At 44.9% G+C, this 9948-nt stretch overlaps 1 long non-coding RNA gene across 1 annotated transcript in view; it reads right to left on the bottom strand.

Moving 5' to 3' along the window:
* LOC123839864 (uncharacterized) overlaps positions 1-9948 on the bottom strand; it is a 56908-nt gene that overhangs the window by 32892 nt on the left and 14068 nt on the right. Inside the window, exons 5-9 of the long non-coding RNA XR_006789772.3 lie at positions 8969-9066; positions 8640-8741; positions 8228-8375; positions 6327-6507; positions 4457-4590 (exon numbers count right to left, since the gene is read on the bottom strand). This is a non-coding gene — a long non-coding RNA (uncharacterized LOC123839864). The remainder of the gene's footprint in view (positions 1-4456; positions 4591-6326; positions 6508-8227; positions 8376-8639; positions 8742-8968; positions 9067-9948) is intronic.

The raw sequence follows: 9948 nt of genomic DNA, 5'->3' as shown, positions 1-9948 counted from the left end.
TTAAGAGGAAGGAAAGTCTGACACCTGCCACAACATGGATAAATCTCGAAATAATATTTTACAAGAGTCATAAGCCAGACACAAAAAGACAAGTATTGTGTTATTCCACTTATATGAGGTACTTAAAATAGGCGAATTTGTAGAGACAGAAGGTAGAAGGGAGAACAGTGGTTACCAGAGGCTGGAGGGAGTGAGGAATGGAGAGTTATTGTTTAATGGGGACCGAGTTCTGTTGAGTGATGAAAAAGTTCTGGAAATGGATAGTGGTAATTGTTACACAGCATTGAGAACATACACTGAATTGTACACATAAAAATAGTTAAAATGGTAAATTTTGTGTTAGATATAATTTACTACCACCACCACCACAACAAAAAGGCTATTTCCCTTCCCCAAATGTAACCACTTAAAAATATTAAATACAAGGCTGGGGGCGGGGTGCAGGTGTGTAGGAGGGGAGGCAGACTGGCCCACAGACCCTAGTGTTCCTACTCCTGCCCTAAACTGTTGAGTTAGTGTCCTGCCTCTATCCTCTATTTTTGAACAGTAAGCAAGAGGTCTGCTCTAAACAGACAGATCACCTATAACTGTCTACATCTGGATGGTTCCCCTATGCCAGGTGCTCTGGGTCTTTGTCTTGCCTTTCTCCATCATCCTGTGCTGCTGGATGCTTACAGACATCTCTGCGTGCTCTGGAGCCTTGTCCACTAAGGCTACGGAGGGAGATGTTTGAAGGCTTTGCTTGGGGAATGCGTCCTCCATGGAGGATACAAACAAATTAAAAAATACGATTCTGGTTTTATTATAACAGGACCACATTTGATACCTGAAATAAGAAAACAAAGCTGAACGCATTGCTTATCTAGTAAGGGAGAGCTATGCTGGCCAGACTCAGTCTCTCTGTGTGGAGTACAGTGTTCACTTACATAGGGTTTTGGGAACATGAGCTCAGGAATTGGGAGACTTTCGGGGGCATAAGTGGGTTAATGTCATCTGTAGAAGTGTAGTTGCTGGCCGAGCTATTGTTGATTGGTTGGCACTCAGGTGTGTTTATTAAAGTGAGCCAATCTCAAGGGGCACCTGGGTGGCTCAGATGGTTAAGCGTCTGCCTTCGGCTCAGGTCATGATCCCAGGGTCCTGGGATCGAGCCCCGCATCGGGCTCCTCGCTTAGCGGGAGGCCTGTTTCTCCCTCTCCCTGCTCATGCCCTCTCTCTTTCTGTATCTCTGTGTCTCAAATGAATAAATAAAATCTTTAAAATAAATAAATAAATAAAGTGAGCCAATCTCTGGCTTATTTTCATAAGATAGGGGTTGAACTAATTGTTTAGCCTGTAAAGATATGTTCACTGGGGCAAGTTGTCATCAATCGATTGAATGGATATAAAACCAGTTCTAGTGGCTACTTGTTACCATGGCTACAGAACAATCAGGTTTTCCCTAAGTTGGTGGGAACTTTCCAATTTTCATGTTTAATCTGTGTAGCTGTCTCCCCAGCCATTAAAGGTCTTTGTTATCCTCCATGGCCAAGACTGCCAGTTGCCTACCTAATATCTATTCTCGCCTTCTTCCTTACTAATAGAGTCCTGTTTTTGTTTTTTGTTTTTAAAGATTTTATTTATTTGAGAGAGAGAGAGAAAGAACACGCATGGGTGGGAGGGGCAGAGGCAAAGGGAGAAGCAGGCTCCCCGCTGAGCAAGGATCCTGATGTGGGACTCGGTCCCAGGACAGGAACATGACCTGAGCCAAAGTCAGACACTTAACCAACTGAGCCACCGGGCCAGGAGCCCTGTTTTTGTTAAGGGTAGCAGTGTTCCCACACAAGCTTGCATATGCCGTTGACCATGTGACACAATCCTAACCAATGAGACATGAGCAGAATCACTCCGAGCTGCTTTTGGGAAAACTCCTTCAAAGCACAGCAGTCAGTAGGCATGCCCTTTTTCTCCTTCCTGCCCGGCAGGAGGTCAAACGTCTGAAGGGCAGAAGTCATGGGTCCTTGGGAACTAAAGCAATCCCCTAATGATGGCAGATAGAAAGAGAGAAAGAGAATATGGTGAAGCTATCATATCAGCACTGGACTTGCAGCTGTGCAAAATACAAAATTAAAACCGAAACCAAAACCTAAACCTCTATTTGGTTTAGCTACTGTGAGTTGAATTTTCTGTTATGTGCAGCCAAACCGATTGCCAATTGCTAAGCCTGCTGTTGTGGTTTTGTTTGGTTCTGTTTAAACCTCTCACCTCACAATCTATCAACGGCACCCATGCATCCTCATTGCATAGCAGAGTTCGCAACTCAACATGCAACATGCTATCAATATGTATTTGTTGAGTGTGTAATTCCCAAAGGAGGTTTTTTGTGCCTTGTAATGTGAGACAATAAGTACAAAACATCATCTACAAAGTATTCTTGCCAAAAATATTTAACCTGAATCCAATCATGAAGAAACTATTAGACAAATTCCGCATCGGAGACCATCTGAAACGACTCACCCAGACTCTTCCAAAGAGTTCCACGAGACAAAACAATAAACTATCAGGTGGGAGGGAGGATTACTGTAGATTAGAAGAGACTAAACACACTGAACCACCCAATGTAATGTGGGAATCCTGGATCAAACAACAGACGGTATCTGCTCACCTGAGAGACCGGGACCCTTACCGGCCAGAAATGCCGAAGGCACCCCCAGGGGCCCGTGTGCTGTGGGAAAGGCACTTCTCAAGGGGTAGATCCCCCACTCACAACCCCACGCAGCCCACTCAGATCAGGAGAGACACTTGGAGAGTTGCTGACTTTAGAAAACACTTTGTATAGCTGGGATCTAGAAATCCAGGAGTTTCTTTATGGTTCCAAGCATCCGTACAACCAGAGAGGCTTAGGAAAACGGTCACATCTATCAGAGAGGTTCCTGCAGGGAGCGACGGAACACTGTAACCCACACAGGACAATCCCCCCACCAGGGCTGCTCCCGGGGGTTGAGCACCAGAGGAGCTTTGCTTAGGCATGCGCCAAACTCAGCCACTGCTGTCCCTTGCCCTACACAGCCAGTGTGGTGCCAGGGCTGGGAGGAGGGGGTCTCTGGACCGCCCTGAAAGCACAATATAACGACTGCAAAATGACTTCTTGCCCAGTGGGAGGGACACCGGGGTGCTCCTCCCGGAGTGCAGTGTCGGGGAAACGCCGCGAGACCAGGGTCCACTAGGGGGCGGTAGAGTACAGCGGTTGGGGTGCAAGCTCAGTCCTGGCTTCTCCCCTTCGCAGTTAGGCGACCTGAGGCTAGTCACAACCTAAGCTTTGGTTTCCTCCTCTGTAATACGGAGATGAGAAGAGTGTCTGCAAAGGAAATTTGTTCTGGTTAGTACACGTGACTGGCATATTGTAAATACTCAGTTAATATTAGCTATTAGTGGGGCGCCTGGCTGGCTCAGTTGGTGGAGTGGGAGGCTCCTGATCTTGGGGTTGTGAGTTCGAGCCCCACGTTGGGTGTAGAGATTACTGCAAAATAAAATCTTTGGAAAGAAATGCTAAGAAAAGAAAAAGACAATTTGGGTTAAAAACAGATATTAGGTAGTAGTATCATCCCCTGGTACAAGGAGAGAGGGCTGTTTCTACGCTTATACATCTGGGGTATGTGTGCAGCCAAGGAAATGAGGACATAAGCTCATTGGAACTTATGAAGCAAGGCCTGGAAAATGCCACTCATGAAGTTGAGTTGAGGAATGAACCACAAAATAGAGACATGTGACCCACCAGGTCAGACCCACCCACCTATTCCCTCCAGCTGTAACCTTGTTTTTGATCTCTAAAAAAATTTTTTTCATTGTGGTAAAATACACACAATATAAAATTCACCATCTTAATCATTTTTTCAGTGCACATTCAGTGGCATCCAGTATATTCATATTGTTGAGCAACCATCACCACCCTCCATCTAGAGAACATTCTTCATCTTGCAAAACTGAAACTCTGTACCCACTCAACACGGACTTCCCATTTCCCCACCCCACCATGCCCTGCCAACCGCATTCTATTTTCTGTCTTTATAAATTTGACTACTCTAGGTGCCCCATATAAGCAGAATCATACAGTATTTGTCTTTTTAGGACTGACTTCTATAATGCCCTCATGGTTCATCCACTTTGTAGCACGTGTCAGAATTTCCTTCATTTTTATGGCTGAACAATAGCCCGTCACATGTATATACCACATTTTGTTTTTCCATTTGTTGGGTTGATGGGGTAACCCTTTGGTTCCTTTTGAACCAGATGGTCCATCAAGACTTTTCTGGAAGAGGTTAAGCAACCAAGGGAATCAGGGGCTGACCCCTGGAATGAGAAGAAATCTCCAACATGGCAAAGGCCTAAGAGAACAAGAAATGATTTGCAGACAAGGGAGTAAAGAAATTCAGCCAGTATACAGACCCACAAGTGTATTTAGTCCCTAAATGTCACTCACATGGTTGAGAGGTGGCCCATGACCATCATTGTCTCTCAGTTCCAAACCCATGCCTCTCTACTTGGCTTGGTTGAGACCCTGCAAACCACGCATTGGGCTCTTCCAGTTCGGGGTGCTGCAGGAAGGCTGCAAGCCTGGAGGAAGAAGAGGGCACAGTGACCTCCTTTCTGCCTGTGATTCCTCTGAGCAACACCCCAGCAATGCCTCTTCCCCCAGGAGAGGCAGTGCCTTCCTACAGTAGCAGCCGAATCCAGTTTCCAGGTGGTCCAACACTTGCAGACCTGCAACACATCGCTCCTGACCATCACCAACCAGCCAGCATCCCCTCCTCTGACTACTGGGTCCCAGTCCCATGGGACCACTCCTCTAAGTTGTAATGTTTTAATTATTCCAGGCATTTCCCTTTGTTTGTCTAGCCCGAGAGGTGGTAGCTGGCTCCTCTGTGGTATCTTGGGGTTATCATGAAGTAGGTTAACAATTCTTTATATTTAATTCTCTTTTTTCAAGTTATTGCTGTGGTTTTGTCTCCTGACTTGATTCTAACCGATGCACCCCAACCGCTATTTCAAAACTTCAACGCTATTCCAGCCTCTGTTTCCAGACCCCTCCCTCTCCTAAGGATGACCTGGCATCCTGTTTCATTCAGAAAATTAAAGCTGTTGAGGGCACCTGGGTGGCTCATTTGGTTAAGTGTCTGCCTTTGGCTCAAGTCATGATTTCGGGGTCCTGCGACTGAGCTCCGCATCGGGCTCCTTCATCAGCAGGGAGTCTGCTTCTCCCTCTCCCTCTGCTTCTCTCTCTTTCTGTCTCTCTAAAACAAACAAATAAATACATCTTTAAAAAGAAAGAAAATTAAAGCCGTTTAGGTGACCTCAAACATGCCTCCCCCAACATCAGCCAATCTATAAAATTTCTATAGCCAATTTCCTTTTCTCAGTCTCAGAGGATAAAGCATTTTTTTCTGTTTAATTCCAAATCTTCCATAGGTGCTTTTGAGCCCAACCCCTCCAATGTCCCCTATTCTGCTCTGTCCCTTGTATCTTCTCTCAATTCTTAATACGTTCTTTTCTCTAGAAAAGCTCTCTGGGAAGCTAAGGATGGGTAAAATGTTGGCAGGTACTCTTTTCCTCTCTCTTGTTAGCCACATTCCTATTTCCCCCATAGCATGTCCACCTAAGTCTGAATTCCCAGACAAGCTCTGCATTCCCAGAATCTAGCACAGTGCCTGTTGGGAGGAGGCAGGGAGCTGATAGTCTGTGTTTGCTGAACGAGTCCAGTAGACAGAGGTGGCTTGCAGAAGGAATCAGCGAATGGGTGGGATTCTGTGGTTAGCAGAGCTCACAGCACACCATCAAGCCACATTTTCTCACCGTGCAGTCCTTGGACCACCAGCACCAGAATCACTTGGGAGCTTTTTGAAAATGCTGACTCAAGGGCGCCTGGGTGGCTCAGTTGGTTAAGCGTCTGCCTTTGGCTCAGGTCATGATCTCAGGGTCCTGGGATCGAGCCCCGCGTCGGGCTCCCCGCTCAGCGGGGAGTCTGCTTCTCCCTCTACCCTCCCTCCTGCTCATGATCTCTCTCTCACGCTCTCTCAAATAAATAAATAAAATCTTAAAAAAAAGAAGATGACTGAAACCCCACACTGATTGGGGTATGTCAGCGTGATACGGGAGCCAACCGAAAGAGCTCCCAGAGGCCAAAGTCGAAATAACTTGACAACAAAACAAATGAAGTGATACTGGCTTATAACCCAAAGTATAAAATAAATGTCCATGAGTCTATACTGATATAAACAAGTGGTTGAATAAACAGTGGGGGAGGAGATACAAATCTCCTGTGCAGAAGAATTCCAAATAATTTATATACATACCACATCCTCAAACAGGTGGAACATAACTCTCTGCCCAAGTGTGGACTTCCTTCCAGAGAGGACGGTATGAAAGGGGTAGCGGATAATTTTCCAGTGGAGAAACCGGACTAACCGACCTCTACCAGGTGATCAGGGTCAACGTGAGGCTGATGAGTCAGGCTGATAGTATGTATACTTGATACTGTAGGATGAAAATGGCATTTTACCTTTGTGGGTATTTTCCCCAACTATCTATAACCTCAGTCTTATCACTAGAAGAACATCAGGCAAGTTGCAATAAAGGGATATCCTGCAGACTTCCTGACCAGTACTCCTCAAAACTGTCAAGGTCATGGAAAACAAGGAAAGTAAAAAAACCATCACAGCCAAGAAGAGCCTAAGGAGACATGACAGCTCAATGTAACGGGGCATCCTGGATGGAATCCTGGAACAGAAAACGGACAGTAGGTAAAAACTAAGGCTATCTACATAAAGTACGGACTTTAGTTCATCAAAATGTATCAATATTGGTTACCTAATTGTGACAAATAGACCATAGTAAGATAGGATGTTAATAATAGGGGAAGGCGGATGTAGGGTTTATGGGAATCCTTTGTGCTATCTTCCCAATTTTCTTGTAAAGCCAAAGCTTTTCTAAAAAACGAAGACGACTAAAAATGGTTTGTTTGTTTTTTTTAATTCAAATTCCTGGGCCTCCCCTCGGAATCTCAGGGAATGAGCCTCGGGGCTCTGCATTGTAAACAAGCATCTCACTGGTTTCATGCACACTGAAGTCTGAACAACAGTCTCTCTGTCTCTGCTCAGAGATAGAGAGATCCCTTGCTTACTGTGGTTTGGATCCATGCCACCATGTTGCACAACTCCAGGGTCACCCTCGATAGCATGTCCAATTTATAATGTTAGTGCACACCATGGCACCTTGGAGTGGACATCTTGTACCTGTCGCCTCTCTGCACCATTATTTTGATCGGTCTACATGTGTTACTGTGAGCCAATGTTTAATGGTTGGGAAATTCTTTATTAAAGTCCAAAGCTCTTGGCTGCATTTCTGTTTCTCCCATTCCCTCATGGCATCCCGAGTAGAGCTTAGGAGTGGCTCAACTCCTTAGATAGGACACATGCTGGTCAGTTCGACATGATCTCTATCACTCCCTGTTCCGAACTCTTCAGGGGCTGTTATTAACATGCCTGTATTGTCAACTTCCTCATGAAAACAAAACAAAACAAAACCCAAAAAACAGTTCTCTGTATCTGGGTCACCATCAAAAGAGGGAACATGAAAGATATATAGAGTGAGCCTATGTCTTTAAAAACTGGGAGAAAGCAATTTTTGTTTGTGTCAGTGGGAGAATATTCCACGTGTAATTAACGTGTGAGCTAAGTGTGTCTGTTGACTGCTGGTGCCCAGGCTGCTTCCCTCCATGAGGGCCCCTGTGGACATCTGAGGCCTCATTTGGATCTCAGGCCGGCGAGAGATGCTACAGCGATAAACAGACCACAGGTGGGTCCTGGAGAAAGGAGGAGGAGGAGAATGGTCTCCTCACCCTCCGTTTGCTATTCGCACACCCTGGGAACACCACGGGGAGAGCAGCTGAACTAAGCCAGAAAATGTATTCCTGGGGCCTTCGTCAAAAGGCATGATCACACTGTTCTGATTCTTCATTTCTAATTACTACTTGAGGAACGAACTGTCTCCTAAGAGTTCTGGCACAAATAGACAGGCTTGATTTTGAAAACTGTTTCAGCCTCCTTGCCAATGTTCAGAGTATAATTACGGAAATTATAATGATAATAATTGCAGGAACTTACTATGGGCAGGACCTGTTCTAAGAGATTTTTCTTTTTAATGTATTAAGTTATTTAATGCTCAGAAGCCCCCTAGAGGCAGGTGTTATTATTACCATCATTCCCTCTCCACAGATGAGGAAAGGAGTTAAGGAGACTTGTCCCGGGTCTAACAGTTAGTTGAGAATGAGCTGGGATCTGAAGCCAGGCTCCAGGCTCTGGGCACTTCACCGTCGCACACGCCCTTCCGGCTCTCCCAAGAGTCTTATATGAAATATGTCAAGGTGCCATAAAAAACATAGAAAACATAATTACCTTTTTCTATTTTACATACATGTTTGTGTTCACATTTCACGATGGTAACATACAATGTCTGGTAACGGTATACAGATCATTTCTTTTAAATAGAATTGTTGCTAAAACCCAATGTTTTCATATTTGGTATGATGGACTGTTAGCTGGAATTTCTATAAACTACCAGGAATAAAAAGTTGTTCTTAACGAGCATGGAATAATTTTTTAAATAACCTTTTATCTCAAGAATTCAGGTGGATTATTTTCCTTATCGATCCAACTCTATGGTTTATCAGCCGATTGTGTTAGAAGCTCTTTTCCTTTCCTTTAGGAAGTCTGGAATAAGAGATTAGACCTTGTCAGTTATCATCACAAATATGTCATGATCATTGATATTTTATGCCTCTATCTTGTATGTAGAGTCTCATACACTACTTAAACTCCATGGTGTAAGGATACATGGAAAACTGGAGAGAATTTTAAAAAAAATAATCAAAGGGTTGAAAAGTTACAGAAATATTTAGTCTGGAGAAGAGAAGCCTAAAGGTGTTTGAAAAACTCACTTCTGAGATGAATAACAGATCAGGAAGATATTGAACAGATGTTCTAATCATCTGGTGGCTGGTGGAGCAGGTATGGTTGAGGATACTACACAGAGCAACTGTAAGGGAATAAAAGAGTTATCAGCACCAGAGATCAGGATTATAACCCACAATGGGCATGTTTTCATTGGAAGAACATAGGAGCACCAAATTAGGGTCTCTTAAAGGACACTCAGCCAGACTGACATATAGTCCTAGGGACTATCCAAGGTTAGTGTCAAGATCCCACCACTTTTTTTTTTTTTTTAAGATTTTATTTATTTATCTGACAGAGAGAGACAATGAGAGAGGGAACACAAGCAGGGGGACTGGGAGAGGGAGAAGCAGGCTTCCTATGGAGCAGGGAGCCTGATGCAGGGCTCGATCCCAGGACCCTGAGGTCATGACCTGAGCTGAAGGCAGACGCTTAATGACTGAGCCATCCAGGCGCCCCAAGATCCCACCACTTCTATGAGTGTTCCTTCCTCCTCAGAGTCAGGCTTGCTTACACAAGGTCCATCTGAGTCCCAGTTGGTCTGGCTCATTTACACAGGGTAGAACTTCCTTGGCCTGCAGGTGAGGACAGACTACTATCTGCTGGTCCAGAAAACTCAGGTCGCTATTCTTTCGTATCTTTTTGGCCACTGGTGGGGCACTCATTGCTGAATAATCCCTTATAAATAAATATTCCAATCCCATAGTTATGTCCACAAGGTCGTAAATAATTGCCAAATCAGGGGCACCTGGGCGGCTCAGTTAAGCATTTGCCTTCGTCTCAGGTCATGATCCCAGGGTCCTGGGATCGAGTCCTACATCGGACTCCCTGCTCAGTGGGGAGCCTGCTTCTCCCCCTCCCACTCCTCTGCTTGTGTGCTCTGTCAAATAAATAAATAAAATCTTTAAAAAAATAATAAGGGCGCCTGGGTGGCTCAGTTGGTTAAGTGACTGCCTTCGGCTCAGGT

The sequence above is a fragment of the Mirounga angustirostris genome, unplaced genomic scaffold, assembly GCF_029215605.1.
Source record: "Mirounga angustirostris isolate CCGP_5_RB_7025 unplaced genomic scaffold, mMirAng1.0.hap1 SCAF_3, whole genome shotgun sequence".
Classification (NCBI taxonomy): Eukaryota; Metazoa; Chordata; class Mammalia; order Carnivora; family Phocidae; genus Mirounga; species Mirounga angustirostris.
Note: the sequence above shows the minus strand (reverse complement) of the source record. Positions and strands in the feature narration are given on the sequence as shown.